Consider the following 27,482-nt stretch of genomic DNA (forward strand, 5'->3'; position numbering starts at 1 on the left):
CCTGCCGGCTGTTGCGGCCGTGCGCCCTTCCCTGTGTAACGCGCTCATGTAGTTATTAAAGCTAGCCTCCACAAACCACCCGCTCTCCCAGCCCTGGCCCAGAAAGTGACAGTAAGACCTGAACGCCCCTTCATAAGCTTTTCTTGTCTTGGGTGCTATGCTGGCTGCCACGAGGTCATGTAGTTGGGGGCACCAATCTGCCAGAGAGACGACGGGAAAGGGGCCGGGGTGGTCTCTGCGTCCGGCAGGTGATCCCTGAACACCTGCATCTTAAAGCGAGAAAGAGCATCAGCTGCATTGTTCAACACCCCTGGGACATGTTTTGCCCTGAAAAGTATGTTTAATGTCATGCAACACAGCACAATCTCCTTCATCAGGCGCAATATGAATGGACACCTTGCAGCTTGTTGGTTGATACATTCCACCACTGACATATTATCTGACCAGAAGATTACTGATCGGTTGGCCAGATCCTGGGGCCACACTTTCAGTGCCACCCAGATTGGGAAGAGCTCGAGGAAACCAATGTTCATCGTCAGCCCGCTCTCCTCCCACCAGGCGGGCCACTTCTGTGCCACCCATTTCCTACCAAGGATTGCCCCAAAACCTACACTTCCTGCAGCATCAGTCCATAAACCCAAGTCCTCCGAGGACAACGTGGGTGCACCCCACAGCACTCTGCCATTGAAATCCTCCAGGAATGCAATCCATATCCGCATATCCTGGCGAACCTCTGCAGATAGCCGTGTCCGGTGATGCTTCTCCCGAAGACCCTTCATGGCCTGTGCAATCGAGCGTGAAAAAGGGCGCGCCATGGGTATTACTCTCAATGCAAAATTTAACTGACCCACTGTCTGCTGTAACATTTGTAGAGTAACCTTCTTAGCCTGTATGCATGATCCTAGGGTATTCTTTTTTTTTTTTTTTTTTTTTTTTTTTTTTTAAAAGTTTTATTGAACAATAATTCGATTACAAGCACGGGCCTACAACCACCAGGGCCGGCCGCTAAGTACAGAATGAAATATACATTTATCAAAGCTGCAGTCGGTTCCCGGGGGTCGGCCCCGTAGTGAGTCCGGATAGTTCTAGAGGCACAGGAGACTAGATCAAACAAACACAGAAAACTAAAAGAAAACCAAAAGGCGAGGCATAAAGACAAACGGCGCAGGTCAGGCTTCCTCCGGGGAACTCCAGGTCAGACCATTAAGCAGCACACGAAAGGAAGGAGTACCGGGAGGCTGGGGACGGAGGGGGGGGGGCCAAGGGAACTGAACGTCCATATGTAGTCATTCCAAAAGGTGCCCGGAACCGTCAAGGGTCAGGGGGACATGGCGATATCGGTGTCCACCAGGGGGGGCGTACAGATACCCCCGCGATAAGCATTCCATTGCCCCCAGATTCTGCCCCATGCCCCCGGCTTACCACGGGCAACATACACAGTCTTCTCCCTGAACATACACCAGTCCATATTCTCCTTCCATACTGACACGGTGGGCGGCCGCTGGGCACCCCAAAGCTGCGCTATATCTCTCTTGGCAATCATGTTCCCCAGGGCCGCCCACCGAGTCTGAGCCGCGCTATAATCATTGGGCTCCCACACATTCAGGACACAGCGACGCACCTCCGGCAGCAGCACAACCCCAGTGACCTGTCCCATAACCGTATGTACCCGGCGCCAGTAGTCCGCCACCTCGCGGCACTCCCACAGGATATGGAGAAAGGTGGCACTGAGCCCACAACCCCGCTTACAGAGCCCATCGTCGGAATATCCCATCGAGACCAAGCGAGGACCCGTCACATACACCCGGTGAAGAATCTTAAGCTGTACCAACCGGAGACGGGCTGGAATGGCGACCTCTTTGGGGGACGACAGTGCAGACTGCCAGTCCTCGTCGTCCAATTCCACCCCATCCCCCGTCCAAGCCTCCCGAAGGCGCACCAAGAGGTCAGCCCGATGATTAATCAGTTTCTTATAAATTAAAGAAATAGTGCTGTCCGGGACATGTCCGTCAAGTATGCGGTCCTCGAGGGGCGAGGAAACCGGGATCGTGGTCCCCTCTCCAAAGACCGAGAGCAGGGCGTGTCGAACCTGGGCATAGCGGAAGAACTCCCTGTCCGTAAGCTCATATTCGGCCTGAAGAGCCGCGAAAGTCTTAACCGCGCCCTTATGCCACAGGTCTCCCACTTTGCTGATACCAATCGTGTCCCACTGGTCAAACCCCTTCGTAGTCCAGAGGCTCCCCAGGCGATCGGAGGCAAACAAAGGAGTAGCACATGTCAGTCGCTCACCCCAGCCCGTGGCCGCAGTGGCGGCCCTCCAGGTCCGCACAGCGATCTTAGTAGGACCCGTAAGGGTCCGGCCAGCCGAGCGGGAGTACAGCGCCCTGTTATAGTCCCCGCCGGGAAGCAGGAACTTGTCCATCTCATACGCCGGGTTCAGGCCAGGCGCATACGTGGCATGGTTGATGGCCGAAAGCTGCGCGGCCCAATAATACCTGCGAATGTCGGGAAGCGCGATGCCCCCATCATACCAGGGGAGAGTAAGCTTAGCAAGAGCAATACGCGCCCGCCCGTCCCACACCAGTCTCCTCTGCAGGCTCTCTACCTCCCGAAAGTAGGCCACTGGGATGACGTCGAAGGAATTCTGGAGTGCATAGAGGAACCTGGGAAGGGACATCATTTTGAACAGCGCGGCCCGACCCAGCGGGGACAGGGGCAGCCTGCACCACCGGGCCGTATCCTCTCGCAATCGCCGAAGCGGACGCAGGAGATTCAGCTCATAGCGAGCCACCGGGTCCAGCGAAACGTATATCCCCAGGTACTTAAAGCCGCTCAGTGATACCTGGATCGGAAGCCGAGGCGGTAGGAGTGGAGGACCACCGGAGATCGGATAGACGCAGGATTTAGACCAATTGATCGTGAGACCCGAATTACTCCCAAAGGAAGTCAGAACGTCAAAGAGGACGTTGAGCGACTGCCGCGGTGAGGTGAGATATAGGAGAATATCGTCCGCGTACAGCGAAACCCGATCTTCAAAGCCCGGGGCCCACCGGATCCCTCGAAGCGAGGGCTCCCAGCGGAGCCAAGCTGCGAGTGGCTCCAGGGCGAGAGCGAAGAGCAAAGGGGACAACGGGCATCCCTGCCTCGTGCCCCTGCCGAGGGCAAAGGGCCGAGAGACCCGCCCGTTCACCACCACCTGAGCCATGGGTCCCGTGTACAGAAGCTTCACCCAGCCAATAAATCCTTCCCCAAAGCCAAATTTAGCCAAGACAGCCCAGAGGAATGGCCACTCGATGGTGTCAAAAGCCATCGTGGCATCCAAAGAAACCAGCACGGCCGGTTCGGAGAGGAGCTCCGCCCTGGCAAGGGCGCCATGAAGACGCCGCAAGTTAAGAGCGGTGTTACGATGCGGGATGAATCCGCATTGGTCCGGATGAATCAGATCGCACACGACGCTCAACAGACGATTGGCAAGGACTTTCGCCAGGATCTTAGGCTCCGCATTTAGCAGTGAAATAGGCCGGTAAGAAGTACAGCGATCTCGCGGCTTGTCCTCCTTGGGGATAACGACTATCGTGGCCAAACGCTGATCGGCCGGGAGGGAACCCGCCGCCAGAGACTCACGGAACATGCGACTGAGGAAGGGCGCAAGCTTGTCAGGGCGCAATTTATATAGCTCAATGGGCAGACCGTTGGGACCCATAGCCTTGCCCGAGCGAAGGGAGCGGATCGCGGTCGCTCAGTGGCGTAGCTAGAGCTTGTGGCGCCCGGGGCTATCCCTCAGATTGCCGCCCCCCCCCCCCCCCCCCCTGGCGGGAGGGCATGCACTTCAAAGAGGTCCGAAAAAAACGTAATATCGCCTCGAATAGTTACCTTGATCATGCAAGTTGCATGCACATACATGACACGGTCCAAGGCTACACAGTTGAATACACCGGTGACTGGCAGTACAAAAGAGAACACACAGACTGCATGATCTATCTGGGGACTCAGAAAAACCTCATATGACATCCATCAGAGAGCTGCGTGAACAATTACCTGGTAATCCCCTCAACACAATGCAAACATGCACACACATGACACTGTTCATGTAACCTTCATCTACAGCTGACATTAAATGACCATACATCATGGTCCCACCATTAAAGCAGTGGGGACCTGCACGAACGTGATGTGCTCTGGGGACCCAAAACCAACTTAACAGTGTTGAAGCCTGTGATTCTTTATCTTTCAAAAACAGCAAATTAATTATTCACAGGGAATGACTCACTGTGTGCCCTTAAAACTAAACGCAGCACAAAGGGGTCAGTCAGCTCCACCTTGCCAACACAGACCAGATACAAAGCCCACTCTGGTGGCCCAAAGGCAACATCCAGGGGCCGCTCCCTGTCATTACTTCAAAGCAGCAGCAACCAACTCCCTGGGAATGAAAAGACGTGTGCTCTTGGTACCCAAAACCAGCTTGTAATAGTGCATCTCTCCTTCACAGCAGCCTCAGCACACACATGGTGCACAGCCTGCCTGGGGGCCCAAAGCTAAAATACAGGGAGGGCCGACACATTATGATCACAATCCTTAAACACAGTTGTGGGGGCCATGGGGACTTGTTCAACTCTATCCAAGACCCGGGACAAACTGTTCCGGCGCTGCGGCACTCCTTGAATATTCAGAAGAAACAAGAAATATTAAACCACAGTGATGTCGGCCAAGAATGGTCAATGTTTCGAAATAAAGAAATGTGCAGGGCAAATAAATAGATACAAGACAAAGACGACATCAAGCATGTTAAGTGTGATTGTCAGCTGCTAAAATTTAAGTGAAATACATCTAGATTAAAGGAAGTAGATGTACAGAGGTGAGTCTTGAGCATACCAGGTAGGCTGCATTATGCTAAACTTACATGAGATGCTGTTAGGTGTGTCTATTTAAATATATTGCCAAACTAATACCACACATACATTATGGCTAAATTAAAGAAGACAATAACAATCAAACTGAAAATTAAGGGATGTAAAGCCAGGGAATCGAACCCTGGATGTACATGAGATAATCATGGAGATTATGGGATGGGCTGTATTGTGCTATACTACTGTGCCCCCCTGTTATATGTGCCCATTAAAATCTATTACCAACATAAGTTAAAATAATTTGAGTAAGCTACATCTGAATTATACATTAGAGAAGAAAATTGTGCAATCTATATGACTTATATGGGGGTACTGCCAAAGAGATCCAACCCTTGATGTGCATGGACAAGTCACAGATGATACACAGTAAGAAGAGTTCTACTGTACATTGTTGTTTTGAGTAGTTCCAACGTCAGTTGGTAAATAGCAGCCTCAAAGTGCATAGCTGCCAAGCTTTCAGATTGCTGGGTGTGATATTTTCATAATTTTATTGCAATTATGAGTCCGCCGCCGCAGACATTTGTACCAGTTTTAGTCTTCTTAGAGTTTCTCATTGCTCAAATGGGTGTAATTACTGATATATATATATATATATATATATATATATATGTTTCCCTCGTCTTCATTGCTTGAGTTTTGCTCGCAAAGAAGTGTCACTCATAGTCGTTGAAATGTCACTCACAACTACAATTGAATTCTGAAAATGTCACACATAGCAATTTGAAACCTTGGGAGCTATGCTCATAATCGTTGAAATGTCAATCATAATTACACTGAAGTTATGAGAAAATGTCACACATCTGAAACCTTGGCAGCTATGCTGCCACTCTGCCACTCACTAAATATCCCCTCTGAAAACGTTTAGCTCTTACCTCACTCAGCCTCCAGCAGCACTCCACAGTGGTGGCAGCCAGAGCCAGGGTCTCTATGGCAGGGGTTGGTTCACGTCTGGGGACGGAGGACACAAAAGAACCTGGGAGGGCAATGCACAGCAAGACACACTCCGGACAGGGAGGGAACCTCATGGAAGAGGACGCGATGCAGGAAGAAAAAAGAACGTGCAATTACATGGTCAGGCTTGTGTCAGAGAGCAGCGGGAGGTAATGAAGGAGTAGAGGCAGGCAAATTGGTAGAGGGACTGTAGATGCACATACTTAGGGGGGCGACCAACAGGCGAGACAGGAAGAGAATGAGGAGGGCCAGTGTGAGGGAGAGAGGCCAGGGAGTGATAAAGAGAATGAGGAGGGTTTCCAGAAAACGGCATTAGCCGCTCGGGCAACCGGAGAGGGGTCTTCATTTTCCTAATGGGCTGGAAGTGCAGCCAATGGTGGGAAGCCGAGAGCCGCCTGTCCTGTGGGCTGAGCCTGTAACTTACCCCCAAGTCTACCCAGGACACAGGAAGGGAGCCACTGCCGAGAGAGACACGGGCTGGGAGGCAGTGCCAGGGCAGGGCTGCTCTGTGGAGTGCCATGCTGTCAGCTCCAGACATCCATTGTTTGAATGTAAATGGTCGAGGATCAACTAAGCCCCTGGGTCCAAGCTGTTACATTCTTCCTCAATGTGGAGTGGGATTTTAATGTGTGTAATGGGTCTTAATTTTGGAAGTACTGCTCAGTTGCTGGAACCACAAGATTTGTCTGTTAACATTATTATACACCCAGTCATTGATCGCTTATGGAATGCTTTTTGAAGCCCCATACCTCTTCTCTGTGGAGAGCCTTTCAGCTTCAAACCGTTTAGAGCTGTGCTCACCCATTCTTTGAACGTAAAGGGTTGAGGATCTTTAACACTGTGTGGCCATTCAACCCTAACCATACATATCACTATCCCCATCGCACATAAATGTTCATTGTAAAATACTAGCATGCATCGTAGCCAGCAGGATAAACCCACTGAGGCCCAGTCGGATGCCTCCAGATGAGGCAGCTTAAAAACAGTCACCACCACAGAGCAATGCCACATAACAAACATGCACAAATATTTTTGCCACACATCAGGCCTGGCTCCAGGAATTTTTATTTGGGTGGGCCAAGGGTGCATTTGGGTGGGCCACTGCGGGCTCGATTTGTCGCATATATGTCTGGGCAGGCCTGCTTCAGAGCCCTCCTTTATCTCTTCTTAGCCTTATAAGGACCAGTAAAACTCACTCTTTTCCAAATCTCTTTCTAAATATTATCACTCACAAAAAGTGCTTTTTCCATGTAATGTTCCTTTGATGGGAAGAGGATTTTTTTGAGGTGGGAGTATCAGGCAAGTGATACTACTCAGGCTCCATCTGTTTGAGCCTTCATGGAGGATCCCTCTTCATTACTACCTCCAGCTGACCCCGGACTCGGCAACGCTCTCCCTTACAGGCTTGATTATCCACTACTCCTCTCTCCAGTGCACCTTTTCTCACAGCTGTCCTTGGGCCCCAGCCCCATATCAGGCACTATCGAGCTCCACTTTGCTTTTTCCCGGTAAAAACATTAGTAAAATCACCTTAAAACTTAAAACATTGAATATAGCAGTAAATATAATTAGCAGCACTTTAAAGCATGTTCCACAGTAGCCCTTATGACCCGACTGCTAATTAAATAAACAAAAACAGAAAGGCCATGACAGGGCCGGCTTTAGCGCTGATGCGAAAGTCTTTTTTGGCGCCACACTAATAACCTCTTTCTCTGTAAATACCTTTACTACCACCTTCCAACAGTGCCCCTCGTCCCTCCATGGCCCCCCTAGTGACCTCCTCCTCAGATTCCCTCACTGCCTCACGCCACAAGTGCCCCTCATCTCCCCATAGCCCCTCCCCCTCATGACCTCCTCCTTGGACTCCCTCACTGCCACCATCCACCAGTGCCCCTTATCTCTCTGCAGCCTCTCCCCCTCATGACCTCCTCCTCAGACTCCCTCACTACCACCCTCCACCAGTGCTCCTCATCTCACCCTAGCTCCCCCTCCACACCATGACCTCTTCCTCGGATTCCCTCACTGTCACCCAGGGCACAAGTCCTAAAAAAAGAAGTATGGGGACGCTGACGTCACAACAGGAAGTAATGTCACGAAAGTGGCTTGCACCATCAGACTCATTGCCTCCCCTCGCTCACCCCTTAGATGCCATTGCATCAGAGAAGCCAGCGCGTGAGCAGCGTTCTGAATGAGCTCCAATCTCGCCCCAGAGAGGCCAAAGAGTAAATGTGTGGCTCCATTTGCTCCAGTAATCGAGCTCCCGTTAAAATAAGTGAGGGGACACCGTCCACCCGCCTGGTACCCCGACTCGAGCCCTGCAGTCACCCTCCACCAGTGCCCCTCATCGCTCCACAGCCCCTCCAACTACCTCCTCCTCAGATTCCCTCACTGCCACCCTCCACCAGTGCCTCTCATCGCTCCGTAGCCCCTCTCTCATATGCATTTGTTGTTTAGCGCTACTCATATCAGTGTAGTGTAGTGTGTCAGCACTTTACACCACAAACACATTATACAGAGACAATCAATCATACAAGTATGTAAATCAGTCTACAGGGAATGTCACATAAGCCAATGAGGATTACAAGGTGTAGGAATCACATGTCATCCATACTGGTGGGCAGTATATTTTGAGAGGATTTGGTCTGGGGAAACACAACCTTCACAACCTTAGGATTTAAAAGAGTATTCCATGGGGATCAGCTTTACTGATAAAAATGTATCTCTGCTCAAACATACTCATTTTAGCAACATTAGAATGATGAAAGACTGAGGAAGCTCTAACTATATCACAAAACAAAAAAAACGATACCATTCATGTTTGTATGCAGCTCTTTGATGACAGTTCATTGGTCACTGTCCTATGTTAGGATTGTGACTTCTGAACTGCAAGTAACACAAGGATCTCTGTGACAAAGGCAGTAACCCACTGAGCTATCCACATAAAATACAGTTCATCTGCACTTAAAAACTACCAACAGACAAACGATTGCTCTCCAGCAGGATCATTAATCACTAGCGTTATCTGGGCATTCTGAATTGCGTTGTCATATTGTGTCCTGCATCGGCCATGAGAAGGATAAAAACTGTTTAAATGACGTGCACAGAAGTATGTGTCCTGCTGGGCCTGCACATATTTTTAAAAGAAAAAAAATAGTAACACATTCTCTTACCTACTAGTCGAACTCTGTGTCACAGCCTGATGCGATAAGCAGCTGCAGGGGTCAGGAAAGGGGAATAGGAATAAACAAACGTATTTTCTCCGACAATCCGACTCCGACCTCTGCAGCACAGAATTGGGTCCTCACGAGTGCGTAGTGGTGAAGCGCGTGACGCGTCACCACTACGTAACGTTCTCATCGCGAGGCCCTGGAGCAGGCTGGTGACCAATACGAAGTCCTGGCTCTAGTCTTGGCGAACCGGAACCGACCGACGTCATGATGGCAAGGCAGCACTGCAGCAGGCGCTGACGCACTGGCGCACCACAAACAAGTAGGTCTGCTGGTCAGCGTCAGGTGCGTGCAGTGCGCAGCGCGCTCACCGCGCTGCTTGAAGACGTTTAACTTTTAACTGGGCCGCCGGCCGCGCGCGCTGTTGCGGCCGCGGCTGACTTTATAATTTATTTAGGGACAGTCAAATCTGTCCCTAAATAAATTATAAAGGCCGCCGCAGCCGCAACGGGCCACCAGTGCTGAGCGGCCGCCCTAAAAACAGTGCCGCCTGGGGCGGTCCGCCCCCACCGCCCCCCCCTAGCTACGCGCCTGCGGTCGCTATTTCATCCACCGACAAGGGGGCGTCCAGCCGCTCACGGTCCTCAACGGACAGGCAGGGCAAGGCGATATCCCTCAGTAGAAGGCGAGAGTCGTCCTCATCCCTGTCAGTCACTGGGGAGTACACAGCCCGGAGGTGGTCGGCAAAACATTCCACAATCTCGTCAGGCTCCGTCACACACACACCATCCGCAGCACGCAACTCCGGGACCACACGATTCACTCTCTCCTTCCTGTCCAGCCACGCGATCAACTTTCCCGCCTTGTCCCCGGCATCGTACAGTCGACCCTGCTGCTCCCTATACATAGTTTTGGCCGCGTCAGTGACCAGGGACCTATATTCAAACTGTTTCAGGCTGAGGGCATGGAGCCCGTCCGGAGTAACATTCGCCTCCAAGGCCGACTCCAGCCCCAAGATGTCAGTCTCCAGCCTCACCACTGCCTCACTCTTGACCCTCTTAGCCACCACTATCTGGGAAAGGGCGTGTCCGCGGATCACGGTTTTAAAGGCTTCCCACAGGGACATTGCAGAAGACACCGACCCCTCGTTATCCAGGAAGTATTGGTCCATAGCCTTAACCAGGCTGTCACGAGTCGTAGGGTCTCGCAGGTACCATGGGTTAATGGGAGCGATCCGCCCTGCAGACCGCGGCCCGGTGTCAAAAACAAGCCACAGCGGAGAATGGTCGGAGATACCCCGCGCCAGGTGCCTGACCTCTCGAATCCGACCAGTCTGCGCCGCGGGCATAAGGAAGTAGTCTAACCTAGAGAGACTCCCATGCGCCCCCGAGTGAAAGGTGAATTGACATTGGGTCGGATGCATTAATCTCCAACTATCCACCAGGCCGAAGGTCTCCAGCATCCCACCCAGCCATGCCTGGGCAGCGGGGAGGGTCCTTGGTGGGTGACGATCCAGTTCACCCGAAACCACAGAATTAAAGTCCCCGCCCATGAGCAGGAGGCTGTCCGGAAGGTCAAGCAGCATTCGACCCAAGTCAGTGAAGGTGGAGTTCTGGAGGCCCGGGGGGACGTAAACTGAAACCAGGGCAAGGGGCTGCCCCTCCCACCTCCCAATCAAACACACATAGCGCCCTCTGTCATCCGAGACTATCTTAGTGATCTCCACCGGAAGTGAGGTTCGCAGCAGAATGCCCACCCCCCTGGAACCAGTTGTGAAACCAGAATGGGCCACGAGGCGGTATCCCCCCCTGTTCATTGCATGACAAACATTGCCAACCAGATGCGTCTCCTGGAGAAACACCACATCAGGAGTCAAACGACGCAAATATTGCAGTACTACACCCCGCTTGATACGGTCCCCCAACCCATTGACGTTCCATGACATAAGCCTCAACCCGTCCCCCCCCATCCCCCCCAATAGATCAAGGGTCCCCCCGCCTGCAGCACAGTTCCCAAATGTGGACAAAAATCAGCACCTCGCCCTGTAAACAAAAAACACACAGCAAAACAAACCCTCCTCCCCCCCAACCCCACCCCAGGACCAACTCCCCCCACCCTGCACCCCTGCGGGCCAAAAAACCCCCCCAACTTGCAGTGTGCCTGTCGCCCCACTAACCCCATTCTACGAAAAGAACCCAGAGGAGGTAAGGGACCCGTCCCCGCCCGCCCCCCTCACTGGTCCTGGTAAAACACAATATGCAAATGAAATAAGACCCGACTGTACAGTGCAAAAAGGCAAAATCAAGGACCAAAAGTCATTCTAAAGGGGACCCATCACCTGCGGTGCCCGCAGAGGGTCCGGGACGGCCACCTCCGTCCGGCAGAGAGTCCAGCCAGTCACTTGCAGCCACAGGAGAGTCAAAAAAGGCTGTCCGATCCCCATGTTCCACTCGGAGTTTTGCAGGGTAGAGCATCGAATACTTTAGGCCCAGCTCACGGAGACGACGCTTCACCCCTTGGAATCCCATCCGTTGTTTCTGGACCAGTTGCGTGAAGTCCGGGTAAAAATTGATGGTCGAGTTCTCATGACGAACCGGGCCGTGGGTCCGTGAGGCCTGCAGAATAGCGTCGCGGTCCCTGTAATAGAACAGTTTGGCCACGATAGGCCTCGGGGGGGCCCCCGGCTGTGGCCGACCGCCCGGAACTCGATGGGCCCGCTCCACGGCAAAGAACTTACTTAGGCCAGCCGAGGACAACTGTTTCAGGATAAGTTCCTCGACCACGAGGTCAACCGGGCGGCCGTCAGAGGACTCCGGTACACCTATGACGCGGATGTTGTTGCGTCGGGCCCGTCCCTCGAAGTCCTCAAGCCGCCGGGCCATATGGTCGTTAACCACCCTGATGTCTCCAAGCGCGGCCCGCAGATCCGACACATCCGCACCGAGGGTGGAGGTCCGTGCGTCGAGAGCCTGGACCTTCTCGTTAGTTTTGGAGAGGTCGGCCCGGATCAGGGTGACATCGATCGCGACAGTGTCAATCTTACGGGCCAGGGCCTCATATTGCGTCGCGATGGTTTCCCTGATGCCATCAATGGCGCCCATAATGTCCTGCAAGGATAGTTCCGTAGTGGCGGTCGCGCCTCCTTCCGCAGTATCCGAGGGGAGGCCAGCAGCGCCAGAGGGCCCCCTGCCCTGGGTATAGCGGTCCATGTTATTGCTCTGGACTGCCCCCCCGCGGAGGGAAGCCTTGGTCTTGCGGCCCTCGGGACCCCCTTTGCCCCCCATGTGAACACGGTCACCCGAGGGGACCTCTAATCAAGAGGTGTAAGGCACCAGCAAGAAGACCACAAAATGTCGGTATAGGGGGTCCGAGGCGATAGGCGCTCTAGTGGCAGATGAAAGAAAACCTCATGCAGAGGCCCAGGAAGCACCTCTCCACCCCGAGCGCACCTCCCTGCCGGTCTCCTGAAGTGCAAAACCGAAACCGAAAGTGGTGGATCGGCAGCTGGCACCGCGCTGAAGCCGCTGTTGTTCAATTGCAGCCCGGTCCCTCGGGTCACCTTCACCCCGGTCACCTCCGTCGGGTGGGTCCCAAAAGTTCCGACGACGACAACTCAGGATTCCCAGGTCCGATTTGAGTTTTGAAAAGAGATATACGCTCAGCTGGTCTTTATCTCCCAGATTCCATAAGCCACGTCAGGATATTCTCAGGATAAATTCCGAGGAGCAGAGAGGGTCCGGGGAGCCCTGTGCTCACGCGACCATCTTGGATGCGCGCTAGGCTCCTCCGATCGATCCTAGGGTATTCTTGAATCTTTGTATCTTCTCCATTGGTAATCTAAAGCAACCCTCCACTGAATCCAGTTCAATTCCTAAGAATTCCAAGCATGCCACTGGCCCGACCGTTTTTTCCTGCGCCAGGGGTACCCCGAAAGAGCGCATGAGCACGCAAAATTCCTGCAATGCTGACGCACACTCCCGTGACCCCGCCGGACCCAGGAAAAGAAAGTCATCCAGATAATGCATGACATACTGGTGCCCTGTACATTGCCTTAGGGCCCATTCCAAGAAAGAGCTGAACTGTTCGAAATATGCACATGAAATGGAACAGCCCATGGGCATACACTTATCCATGTAGTACTTCCCTTCAAAGGAGAAACCTAAGAGGCGCTGATCCTCCGGGTGAACAGGGAGTAGTCTAAAGGCTGACTCAATATCTGATTTGGCCATCAGTGCACCCGCGCCTAAGTCCCTCAGCATGTCCGCCGCCTGATCAAAAGATGCATATTTAACGCTGCAGATTGATTCATCAATAGCATCATTCAAGGATAGGCCCCTAGGTGCAGATAAGTTGTGGATAAGCCTATACTCGCCCTTCTCCTTTTTTGGCACTATGCCCAACGGGGAGCATACAAAATTCTTAGTAGGAATGACATGAAAAGGACCCGCTACCCTACCCAAGCGCAACTCCTTTTCTATTTTGCTAGCCACCAGCGTGGGATTGGAGAGCACTGACAGCTGATTCCTGCACTGCGGTGTCCCGACATAACCCCCAGCTGGAATTCTGAAACCATGAGTGAACCCTTCTTGCAATAATCTAGCAGACGTGTGGTTGGGGTACCTGTTAAGCCATGGGATCATAACCGACAAAAGAATGGGCGAATGTGCTATAATGGGATGGATCCTGTTACTCTGGTTTCTTCCTTCCCCTATTCCCAGGCCCACTGCCCTTGTTCCTGCATGTCGTTTCTGGGTGGGAAGGATGGCCGCATATGTTGCACGCGTGCCTGAACTTACAAGTGCCCGGTGCCCTGTTGCATGTCCGTTTGTTGAAGTCCCAACACACCCCTTTTGCACTTCCACCGCTTCTAGCCTTTTGGTTTGTCTCCCCGCCCTGCGCTGGCCGAAAGGGCTGCTGAAATGGCTGTTGTGGCCTGGGAGAATAACTTTTGTTCCAGTCAGAGCTAAGGCCCGCCCCCTGCCCCTTCTCAAATTGAGAATGCCAAGAAATAGAATCTACCTTGTCCCATGCCAAAGACTTGTTGAACTCCCTAGATTTTCTGAAGGCTATATCGTACTCTTTCCAGACATCCCCCGCATGATTATCATGGTACATTGTGATCCTACTCTGATAGCAGCTCATGACTGATTGCATTCCTGGAAAACGTTCCCCAATTACTGCACTGTACACAGCAAAGGCCCTCACCCAATTGAGGATGGTTTCTTCAACCCTAAATTTGTACAATTTTGATCTCCATTCACTAGGCAACATCATATCTTTCTGTGCTTTCGCATATTCCCATTCCCTGCTGTCTATCAACAATGAAAAGATATTAACGTATTTATCCGCCCAAATCAACTCTTTCACACTTTGTGACACATGTTGCGCCAGGCACTCCCCTCTGGAGGGCATCGCGCCCTCGCCCAACAGTGGCAGGGCAACCTCCTTACCATTGTCGTTGGATGACGCCACCTCCACGGTCTTGGCTGGGCCCCCGGGGTTCGCTGGACCTGTTTGGGGAGAAACCGGTGCGAGTGGCGGGCTGCCCTGGCCACTAGCCAACAATATCTGCGCAACTAATGTTCGTTGTTCTGCCGTGAGGTTCGTGATGTCCGGCAACGCGCCCTTACCTAACCAGGGGAGAACGACTGCTACCTGGGCTGCTAAATCTGCTGGCATTGGACCAGACGTGGGCAGGAGGGGAGGGACCCCACTCGGTACCGAGCCCCCCACGGGAACCGGGGTGGGCGGTGGCGCCAATGGTGCTAAAGGTGCTGCCGGCGCTACTGGCACAGCAACTGGTAGCTGGGGCACCGGTGCCGGGATGCCCAAGGGTGCCTGAGGTGGCGGGACGGGTGCCTGAGGTGGAGGGACAGGTGCCGCCGGCGGTACCATGGGAGTTGGACCCTGTGGACGACCCCCCACCTTCTTAGATCTCGCCCGCTTGGGCGGTGTCGCAAATTCGCCCCTTGGTTTGGGCGGCACTATCGCTCGCTTAGGTCTTCCCGATGGGCCGGCCTGCGCTCCTACCTTCTCTCCCAATTCCGCTACCGTCCTACCCAGCTTGTCAACTTTCCCCAGGTGTTTCTCCATTGCCGCCATTCTGCGCATCATTTTCTGAAACCTCCAACCCACGCTAGCATTCGCGTGCCCCCTTCTTGCAGACATACTTATGAGCACACCGTGCTCCGTACCTGACCCAAATGAAAAGGCGCCCAAGCTGGAATACCGACCTAGCTCCTAGTCCTGTTGACCTGTAACAGAAAATGCGTTAAATTTCACACTGTGGCAGCCTGAAGTAAGTTGAGCACTACCCCCCGTAAAACAAAATTAAACAATTTCACGTGTGCCTTGAGGCCAGACCAACCACCCCTGTAAGACACACCATCCGATCATATACCCAATTGAATTGTAAATGGGTCACTTCCTTATGTAAAAAAGGCAAAAAACGACACTAAACTGGTGTGCTATGCACACACCTCAGATCATGTACCTCTGCAATTTATTGTAAATAGGTGCTCAAAATTGTAACAGAGCCCCTTCTCTAGCACCAGTCGTCTAACAAGAAGATCCTTCACCTGTTACACAATACACACGTCGGACAATATACCTGCTAGACTGTAGGAATAACGTGTAACCACCCTAGCCCTTTGTTTAATTCAAAAACAAACGTTCCTTCCTGAAAAAACCTTCTTGGTCACCCATCCGCCCTCTGCCCTAGCTGTCCCTGCTTAACTTCGTTCTACACACGCTCGTAAAAGAAACAGAAACGAAACGTTCACCTCTGCCGCCCGGCTTTTCCTGTACGCTCGCTGAGGCTCTGCAGCCCCCCCCCGCCCGCCCCACAAAATACCTCGTGTCGTGATGGCCACAACGCGGACGTCAGCAGTGCGCAAGCGGCCTCCAGACGAGCCCGGGAAAACTTCCTGCACGAACGTGCGAATCGGCAAACTCTCCCCGCTACGCTTCCGTCGTCCTCAGGAAAACGAGGTCACCGCAGTCCTCCGCAGCTGGCCGGATCCGGGTACACACCTGAAACGAACAAAAAGAAAATAAAGAGCCCCACGGTGGGGCGAGGAGCGAGCCTGGGGAGCGCGGGCACAAAGAGGCCGCCTCCCGCGCCCCCCCAGGCTCTTAACCCCTTCGTGATCGCGGCCCCGCCCCCCCCGGCCCGGAAGCACACAACTACTTCCGGGGCAAGGGGGGGCGGGAACAGCCACCACGAAGGGGACGGGATATGGGAGGGGCCGGGCCCCGCCATGCCTGCGTGGGGGCCGATTGGCCCCCCCTTTTCTCATTTTAAATTACCACAACGGCTTGTTGATGCTTTGCATTAACTGAAATGCGCCTTTCACTGAGTGCACACCAAAGTGAGCAACTTGATGGTTCTGACCTCTTCCCGTTCATTTCCAGTGAAATCCCACAACACCAGTGCCACCACGTTAACATAGCATAAGTTATAACATGTGTATTTGTAAAGCACTCGTTCACCCGGGGGTATCTTGGTCCTGAATAACAGATGTTTATTGTTACCCAACTCAATGGTACTCTTGTATCGACCCCAGCTGGATGAAAGGCTGAGTGGACCCACCAGGATTTGAACCTGTGACCATGAGGTCGAAAACAGGCCCCTGAAGCGGACACATTAGTCCACTGAGCCACCAGACCCGTTCTATAGCCATTTAGTGAAAATTGAGTTTTTCTTCCTGTTTTACATTTTAACTGTACCTCAATAAAGACCCACCCACCAGACCTCAATGACTAGCCTGCGACCACAGTTCATCCTTTGAAATTTGGCATTGAGAAAAACAGAGATGGTTGATCTGGGCAGCACACTGTCCATTCGGGAGTTCTTCCATGTCTTTCCATGGGAGCCCAGCTGTAGCTCCACTGTCCTTCTGTACATTGCTCGCTGGCTCTTGTCAGTCTTCCAGACTCGTCTTCTGCTCCGCAGCTGAACGTGGACTCAAGAGTATATAGGCAGTAGCACTACTAGTTTAGATTTTCTTATTGAACGTGTAATTTTTATCAGAGCTATCAGTTTTAAAACCTTATTTGTTCTCAAAATTAAATTAATAGAATTCTGAGTAGGAATATTTCAAATTAACCTGGTTCTGTAGAATGTACTTTAATTAGTTTGATATAGTAGCTATCTCGTGCGTCAGTCCAGGTAAATTTCATTTCAGAAGAAATCCTCTCCCATGTTGGACTGCTGCCAGGCATGGAAAGAATAAATAACATCGGTTTTTACATTGGGAACTTTGGGGAGGGGAAACATGTTTGCCTTCTCTGTGCACTGGACAGGTTGTTACCTGTGAAAGTTCGCAGAGTAGGATCATTACAATGGGATATGTTGAATAGGATCTCGAGTTCCAGGTGACAGGTAAGGTAAATGCAACAGCAGCTTTGCAGAGTTGCTAAAAGGTTTCAGGAAGTCAAAGAAGGCTATATGGAGAGGGCCAGTGCACCAATGAGGTCAATGTCAGCAGCCGCCTTACAGCACCATTAGAAATGGCTGTAAGATTTCAGCATATCTCTTTGAAGAGAGGGTGTAGGTGGGGCCACAGGAACTATGCGGCAATGGATGACCAAATAATGTAGCTGAGTTGACTAAATTATGTGGCTAGAAAAGGCAAGCGTAATACAGCCTATTCTGTGGCTGTATTCATAATTATAACAAGCACAAAGAGGGTCTGGGTAAAGCACTCACTGCATTAGTACCAGTTTAACGCCTGGACAGAGCAATCCACTAAAAGGTGACCCATGAACCTTGAAAAGGGGTTCTAACTGCACATGAACTGATTCGACTGAAATACACGAGGGATTGTACATTTTGATCTGTTTGAGCTATATAATTTTTGGGGGGTAATTTGGTAATATCAATTTATGCAGCAGAACGTGAATTAAGTAGGACATGGATAAATCCATAATCAAGTGAAATATGCCATAACTACAAAATCAAGAAATTTGAGTGGCACTCGGCACAGGGAGCATATATACACCAACATGCAATTTTTCATCAGCTATTCCCTGTGCCTGTGCTATAGACAGGCTCAGCCCCACCAGTAAAGATGTCTGTCAGGGAGTAAAATCAGCAAGGATCACAAATACTCACCATCACAACTGAGAGTTGGAGGTAAAGCCTATCAAATACAGCATAGCAACATGCAGTGAAGAGAGCGAGAGAGACGTTGCTTTGTTCTTTGGGGTCTGACATATATTAAAAAAGAGATTTCCAGGCAGAGTGCCAATTAAAATATTTGCTTATCAATAAAAAAAAAAAATTTTACCAAATGTTACTATTCTTCCAGTAACAAACATAATTTTAGACATAGCGGTGCAATTTGAAAACGATTATCCTGTTATTGGACGAATTGTGAAATTCAAAACAGATCTATAAGCAGAAAAATGGCGGCAGCAGAATTTAAACCCTTGACCTTTATAGTGAGAATCCTACACTGTAATCAATAGGCCACAGCCAGCAATCTGTCTTTGAAATGCTGGTTGGAACGCAAACATCCTATTGGCTACCAGCCAGCAATATTTAAATCACGGAAAAATGCTGTCTGGGCCAGTATGAGTTACGTGAAATGGACATGTGTTCAAAATATTGTGTGGTCTATTTAAATAACGGACCCGTGGTCACTCTATCTTTCTTTTCTGAGGCCAAAGACTCCATGTATTGCAACTGCCAGAGGTTTCTTCCATGTACGTTGCCACTCTCTCACTGGCCTTCCCATGGAGTTTTGCAAATAACACTGGTCTTCAGCAGTACAAAATAAACAGAACAATCTGCATCAGTAAGGCACAAACAATGAAGGAGAGGTTGTATGCCACAATTTCACAACTAACGGCCCTTTACGATGTCGGGCAGAGTTTACTCCGCCCAACATCGTCTTGGTCATGGGACCAACCAGCTAATTAGGTTGCGAACCAACAATGTTCGGTTGCATTCCTACACTTTAAAATGGGGGCATGTATTTAAGCCGGAATACATGCTCCCATTGTAAAACAGGAGGTGCAGTTCATGCCTGCACCCGATGGCAGGCACCGCAAGGTGCCTGCCCCTGGGTGCAGGGAACAACAGGGGTGCACCATAGGTGCCACCTTGGCCTCCAACCGGAGGCAGTGCATCCAAGGGGGCTCTGCTGGGGGCCCCCAACGCCGAGTTCCGACAGCCTTTCTGTGTCGGAGAGGCCGGCACGGGAAGGCTGCCAAAACCCGACTTCAAAATCCCATGGGCGGGAAAGAGTCGCCCTTGGGATTACTGGCTGCATTCCGACTGGCGGACAGGCTCTCCGAGCCCGTCGGAAGCCAGCCAGAATGATCTTTCAGATTCCTTTCTGACCGCCTCCATCGTAATGTGGCGGTAGGAAATGAATCCGACCAGCATATTACAATGCAGTCGGAAAGAATCCGACCGATGGTCGGAGCCATTTCCGACCGCATCGTAATAGGGCCCTAAATACGAAATGCTTGCTGCTGGATTAATGTATAGGTTGCCCATCTCACCATTAAGTTTTCATGTTCGTTAACCCCTTCGATGCTGCGCAGATTCCGCCGCTGTGCTGACGGAATCTTGCGCGGGCGTGGTCATGACGGAATGGTTCCGTCATGAGCACAGCTCAACCGTGGGTCATGACGGAACCATTCCGTCATGAGCACCGAAGGGGTTAACAACCTCTGGACTTCTTTGTAATTATTATTAAAATACCAAAAAACAACAACATAAGATTGCATTACATTACACTCACTAACTTCACTGGTGCTCTTGGCTGAGAGGAGTTCCCTGAGTAGTAATGTATGATGGCTAGCATGAGGAACAGACAATTAATGAATGAGGACCTTAATGTGTGCTCAATGTATGTATATGTAAACCAAGGAAGTCTGCTGTTGACTTCATGTATCCGCTGTCTCCTTCGCCATGGAGTTTTGTTGACTTCCAACAGCAGTGTCTGCACTCCTCTGCAACTATTAAAAATACCTAATGCTTAGTTCGCAAAAAAAAGTGCCAGCCCCCAAAATTAGTGAGACAGGTCTTACTTTCTTTACTTTGTACTCAGCAGCTACAGCACCACTACCAGTTGGAGCCTCTGACCACTGCTAATAGCTGCCACCCTATCGGCTCAACAAGAACAATGTAAAATGTGACAAATTGTCCATCTTTTATTTCCACTAAGATTTGAAGAAATGGAAGTTAACGCCCAAGGGCCCAATTCACAAAGGTAAACTTAGACCTGAGATCCAAATTTAGACCCGAAGTCTGAGTTTAGATTTGAAGACTAGGGCCCCAATTCACATAGGTAAACTTACAAAGTTTACCTCTGTGACTCAAGCCCATAGACTTCAGGTCAAAGTTTACCTTTGTGAATCGGGACCTGAATTATAACTCTATTGGTGGTCCTTTATGTGTTTCCATGACCTTAGTGGATATAAAAGTGGGACTGGTGATCTGTTGTTCCTTGCTCCTCTGCATATTGAGACCCATACAGTACAGAAGGTATAGAAGGTACAAAATCCCTTGCGAGTTATTGTTAAACACTGCACTGCTTACGCTGCTCAAAAGCTTATCAATTCTTTTGAACCATGTGATTTTCCACAAAGGCTTGATTCAATTAAAATCCTTTTTTCGATTTCAAATTGCTTCACAATTCCAAGTGTAAAATACATAAATCCACAATATCAATAAACATAGTTGTATTTTATGTCCCCCTTGCTGGAGTTCCTGTCCCCAATGCATTTCTAGGTTCACCCTTTGTCAGAAGGCTGCTGGCGGGATTTATTCCAGGGGGAGTTCTTGGTTGAAACCTAACTCCAGAGGGGGCACATTTGCCGGTGTTCAGATTCAAAATAAAAAGACTTATTCAGAAGGTGCCAAATAGTCTTTGGTGCCGATCTTCAACCACTGGCACACATTAAGTACTTAAAACACAGCATAAAGGAAGCATCAGTGAAGGGCAGTGAAACTGGACCACCTAGTTTTCACAGCTTGACGTTAAAGGTAATATATAAAAAGTACTCTAAGGCACTAGGCTAATACGAGCATGTTTTCAAAATATAAATACATTAACTAGAGTCATAGTCATAAACTGAAATCCCTGTTCTCTACAGACAAAGTGTAGTCTTAGGCACACCACCTCCATTATTTACAAATGTACACTAAAACAGCTCAGTGACCTAAAACTACTAGGGACATGTTCCTGATCTAAAAACACCTGAGCTGGAGTCATAAATTGAAATTAAAGCTCTCTCCACATAAAGTGTAAAACATACACAGTGACTGGAATCTAGTGGAACAGGTTTTCACCATAAATGTGTCAGTTGGAGCCATATGTTCAAATTACAGCTCTCTGCACACCCAGGTCCTAATTATGAGTCTGGCGGTCTGAGGACTGCCAGGCTTGCGGGGGTGCGGTGGGGGCATGCCAGCAACCGCCGCACCCGCTGTCTGATTGCCCCATTATGCTACCATTCCCTTGAGGTGGTGTGGCGGTCAGGAGGCTGCAATATGCCTGGTGGGACTGCCACAGTCCTGTCAAGCATATTACGAGATTTCTCTCCGCTGGCGGTGTCATGAAGGTTTCTCCTCCATGTACACCGTGGAGGAGAGGGAACAAAGGGGGCCCTACGTGCCTCTTACACTTGTGGACCTTCGAGTCCATGCCGTGCAGGAACCTTGTGAGGTGTTGAAAGGGTGGAGCCTTTAAAAGAGGCACCACCCTGGGACTTTCAAGCCACCCGCCCACCAGACCACTTTAAAGTCGGAATCGGTCAGGCCGGCAGCAGCGAGTCTCTGCGGTGCGGGTGCGCAGCTGTGGCATACCGGCCACCGTCGAAACTCGTAATTGGGCCCTCAGTATAATCTTGGATACAGCACTATGCTGGTTGTCTGTAGAATATCTCAACAAAAATATAAGCAAAAAATATCGAGAATATGAATATCAACTTTATATACGTAGTATGAAAAGTAAAAAATAACGACAACAAAAATATAGGAAACTACAATATCATCAAATATGGGTTCATATATCGCTTTTTGACTATTTTTCATTGTTTTAACTTTAAAGCATATATTAACTTTAATAACAATATTACAATTAAAAATATATACCAATAATATAAAAATATATTTAAAAAAAAGTATAACTTATAAACATAAAAAAGATATACTTTAAAATAAATGCAAAAACATATTAAAAATATATTATTTATACAAATAAAAATACTTAAACAAATATTTATTAGATCAAACACTAGGTTTTAAAAAATACACCACATATACAATAACAACATAAAAAAAATAATAATAAATAATAAAAAATACTCAAGCATAGTTTACATTAAACTAATGTTTAAAATTAAAACCAAAAATATACATATTAAAACAACTTACATTTTTTAATTATAATTGGAGAGGTAAAATTCACATGTTCCACTCCAAACTGGGCAACAGCTGTGAACGTTTAGGACTTTGGAGGGGTCGGATTTCCTATTCGCATTCCAACATAAGCGAAAGCAGGGGAAGTATTAGACTTTGGATGAGCTAGATTTACTATTCCTACTCCAATCTGAGCAACAGTTGGGAAAGTGTTGAACTTTGGAGGAGTCACATTTACTATTTTTTTATATAGTTATTTATGCATATTTATATAGCGCGGACATTACACAAAGGTGCTAGAGCACTTTAGAGGAGAAATATTGCGTTACTTGAGAGCTACAGACAATATAGCTATAAGTAATTTCAAAGGTTGAAAGTATAACAAGGTAGATCATTCCATAAAACAATGTACAAAAGCTGTAAGAATGTTGCAGTAGTATAAGAGTGTACAAAAGGTATATACGTCTGTAAAAAGTTTAAGGTACGATACAGCTATTAAAAGGTTGAGGTAGTATAGAGGTCTGTGCCAAGAGTTGATTACAGTGTTTTAGCTAAAATACCGCTGGAAGAGAAGGGCTTTCAGATCCATTTTGAAAGTCGTTATCAGGATAGTTGTGCGCAGATTTGGAGGTAGTGAATTCCAGATTCAGGTTGCGCTTCCAGATAGGGATTGTGCCATCAGTTATTCCCTGGTAAAGGACGAGGGTTCAAAGAGCATTCCTTAGACATTTTGCGATGGTATGTTATGTTATGTTATGTTATGGCATGTTATGTTATGTTATAACAGCTGCCTGTTAGCCTGAGTTTGTCCGCCAGGTAAAGGTGAGTGTATGTGTGCAAGGCTTTATGGGTGATGCAGGCAGTCGTGTAGTTAGCCCTAGCTTCAATTGAGAACCATCGGAGAGTGATCAGCATGGGGGTAATGTGGTCATTACTTTTGGCCCCGTAGACGAACCGTGCTGCCGGGTGTAGAATCTTTTTCAGGGGGATGAGATGGGTTTTAGGGACACCCATAAGGATAGAGTTACAATACTCTATTTTGGAGAACTCCAGAGATTTAATATCTTGTTCTGGGATGTAATGGCAGATTCCCCACAGAGGAGATAGTTGATAGCGAGCCTTTTTAGCCATTGCGCTGATTTGAGAATGTAGATGGAGTCTTTTGTCTAAGCTGACACCCAGAGACTTGGCACTATCAGCAATTGTGGGCTTAATGTTGAGGATGTTGTGTTTGTCCATGCAGGATTGCAGTGGAGGTGTTAATTTTGAAGGGGAGATAAGGAGAAATTCTGTTTTAGAAGGGTTTAGCTGTAGGTTATGAGATGTCATCCAGTCGTGAACAGAGTTCAGGTTGGTGGCGAGCAGTGAGATATTGTTTTGTGAGAATACCTTTAGATACAGCTGTGTGTCGTCTGTGTATTGGTGATAGAAGATCCCCGAATTTTTAAGAAGGACTCTGAGTGTCTTAGTGTATAGGTTGGATAGGGTTGGGTCAAGAATGGACCCCTGGGAGACTACTTAGTCCACCACAGTCAGTGAGGACTATGCCATCAATGCCCATTTGATTTTTGAGTGTGCCTGGGAGCATATGGTGGTTGACCGTGTCGGAAGCTGATGATAGGTAGAGAAGAATCGGGTGGCAAGGGTTGTTTCTGTCTAGAATTCGAAAAGCATTGTTTACCACCTGTAGTAGAGCGGTTTCTGTGCTGAAGCCCTGATTGAAACCAGATTAGAATCTGTCTAGGAGCTCATTGTTTTTGATTTGTTAGGTGTGCTGCTTTGTAACACATCTTCCACTATTCCCACTCCCATCCAAAAAGTAGGGAAAATGTTTGACTTTGGTGGGGTCAGAGTAAATATTTCCACTCCAATCTGAGCAACAGCAGGGAAAGGGCAGGACTTTGAAGGGGTCAAATGTACTATTGTCATTCCAACTTGAACAAAAGTAGGGAAAGTGTTGGAATTTGGAGGGGTCGGATTTAGTCCTGGGTGGAGCTAGCGGAACTCTAACGGCAGAGTGCATTACCTCACGCCGTTCGCACTGATTTTTAGCACCAGGTGTTTTTACCACGCTGTAAAATCAGCACCAAGGGCATCACGTGCAGCGCAAGAGGGTGCTACTTCTTTCTGCCACTTGAGTAGAAGTTCTAGTCGAGCTGCAGCTTCCTCAACGCGAATGTAAGGTTTCTCAACGCAGGCGGTAGTGACCATCCCCGACTGCCTGCGTTGAGAAATTTCACTGGGGAGCGGTCTAGCGTCGGATTTTTCCTCGCATGCCAATTTACCAATGGAAAGCACGAGCAAAGAAAAACCTCTGCTACGCTACGCGGAGCAGAGTTTTTCATAACTCCGCGAGCTCCGCGGAGTGTGAAAAACTGAGCAAACTACGCGTACAGAGCTGAGCTCACCGCCCAGGCCTAGTCGGATTAACAATTCCTACTCAACCTAAGCAACAGTACAGAAACTGTTGTACTTTGGATGTGTCAGATTTACTATTCCCAATCCTGCCTTTTCGAAATAAACATTTAAGTATAGTGCAAAGATTGTAAAACATTAAAAAAATACTTGTATTCATTAAACATAAATCAAATAACATTTAATTTACGAATACACATTGTATATTACAAATAAATAAGGAAAATTTTAAAAAAACATATTTTTAATTAACATACTTCCCTACCGACTATTCTGAAAACATATACTGGAAAACAATTAAAATGAATAAAAAATATTATAACAATGAAAAAAATGAGTAGGAAATTAATTATTATAAACACAATTACAATTAAAATTATTAACAAATATAAAATTAACACCATTTAATAATTAAATAAACTGAGCAACACATTAACATGCAATTAAAAGTCAACAAAAATAACCACAAAATACTCAACCAATTAATTAATTTACATAATTGTCAATGAAAAAAATGACATAAAAAATCTCATTATAAATTTAAAACAATAATTTTTCATTTTAAATAATTTCTCACCCCAACAACGTTCTACTATGTTAACAAATTCTAATTAATTTGAAAAAATGCACTTTGTACAAAAACTTACAAACTATACGAAACAAACTAAAAGCAAATATTCTTACAATGCTAATAACGTATATTACTACAGTAATTAATATTTATAAAACTTTTTGTAAACAATATTTTATACAATTCGAATAAATAAAATAATATTTTATACAACTATATCTTAAAGTACAATTTTGATTAACATGATTTTATTACATTCTATATTTGCCCCACAATATTTCTGACTTCATAATAATTTTGACACAATTTTGTGAAGTATGATTTTTTTATACAATATTTTGTCAGAATACCAATATGATACACGTCTACTGGTTATATGTTTCCTCCATAAAGAAATTAGCTGGGGCAATAGAGTGAAATAAAATAGACATACAGTAATCCTGTACCATTGTTTCGGTTATGGGTCAATGTACAGTAAAATGCCCGTGGTGACACAAATCAACAACAAACGTGTTTGCCCATAAATACAGTTGTAAATTAAAATAATACAACGCCTTTTTGCTGCCTTCTTGTACAAACTGCCAAAATCATAGTAGAACCTCTAGCACTATCTGGGCTTCTCCTTAACAATAAAACATGAAGCAAACAAGCACTGGAAAAACCAATAGGTCTCTCCTATTAGACCTACTAGCTTTGCCAGTCTTTCTGTATTTTAGCTGTACAGTACAGCATTGCTGCTGCTGTGCAGCATGGCTATTAAAAAATAAAAAGTGCGGCTAGGTGACCGCCATGGCATTTTGTAGGTAAGCCTGTGCCTATAAAATGACATGGGTGCTTTGTTTTTTTTTTATATTTACAATCCAAGGTTGGATCGGTCAATAAATAAATAAGGAGCGTGAAAATGCTGTTTTATAACACAGTGCAAAAGGATAACCAGGCTGCAGGAGCAGGTTGGGCCGGGAAAGGGTAAGGAGCAACATTGTGGGTGAGGGGAGAAGCAAGACTAGTTAAAGAGAGCAACGTAGACCATGGGGGAGGGGAGGGACAAGCACACAGAGGCAAGACAGTACAACACAAGAGCAGGTGAGGGGAGAAACGCTCATGGGCGAGAGTGCAAAGTGGAGGGGAGAGACACGTGCATGGAGAGGCAGCTGGAAAGCACAATACACTCTTAAAGAGAGCTTCCGCAAAACAAAATAAGTGGTTCCCTAAAAGCGAGCTGTGGAAGCAAAGAACCAGCCAATCAGAGATTGATAAAGAGGTTACACTCCATGGGAGGGACACACACAAAATTGACAAAAAGACATCAATTAAGAAGCAGCCAAATTAGACTGACAGGAAAGCCAACCAATGGTAAGCAATAGGGTAGGTCCATACACATGTATATTCTTGGTAGCCCCACAATATCTCTTTCACAACCAGACTGTTAGGCTTGACTTAAAAAGCCAGCTTTAGTAAGGAATCAGAATACCACATGGCCTACCTGATTACTTTTCATAGCCTGGTATCAAGGCGATTGTACCAATAAAGTACCATATATCTGGTAACAGAAACATCCCAGAAATGGGCATAGATGGTTAATAAGCCCTATGAGAAAATTACGTTATGGACATTAATAAAAAATGCATAGAAACAAAAATGTCTGGAACTTGTTTCACCATAAGTACATTAGCACGAGCCTTATATACAAATCCATGCAGCTGTGTGCACAGACTGCAATCTTCAACACGAGCCCTTTTTGTAGGAAAATGAACAGTCAAATGTGCTCAGTGACACAGATCTACACCTGATATGTTTCTTCTTTAAATATATTAGCTGCTGCATACATTTAAATACCACGCTGGTTTGTTGCTGTTTTCACCTAGAAAATGTTTTGGCCATGGTGTTTTGCAAACAGCATTGTCTTGGCGGGTGGATTTTCAAGGTGAGTGGGTTGTTGAAGGTAAAGGGTGAATGTAAACAAGATGGGTTTGTGGGAGTACTTTTTAAGAGGTAAAGAAGGCTGCGTGGGTATTTTAGTGAAGGCATTGATGGTTAAATGATACATGGGTGAGTGAATTCAGGAACGGTTTGGTGATTGATTGGGTGGATAA

This window comes from Triturus cristatus, chromosome 6 (genome assembly GCF_964204655.1).
Source record: "Triturus cristatus chromosome 6, aTriCri1.1, whole genome shotgun sequence".
NCBI classification, from domain to species: domain Eukaryota; kingdom Metazoa; phylum Chordata; class Amphibia; order Caudata; family Salamandridae; genus Triturus; species Triturus cristatus.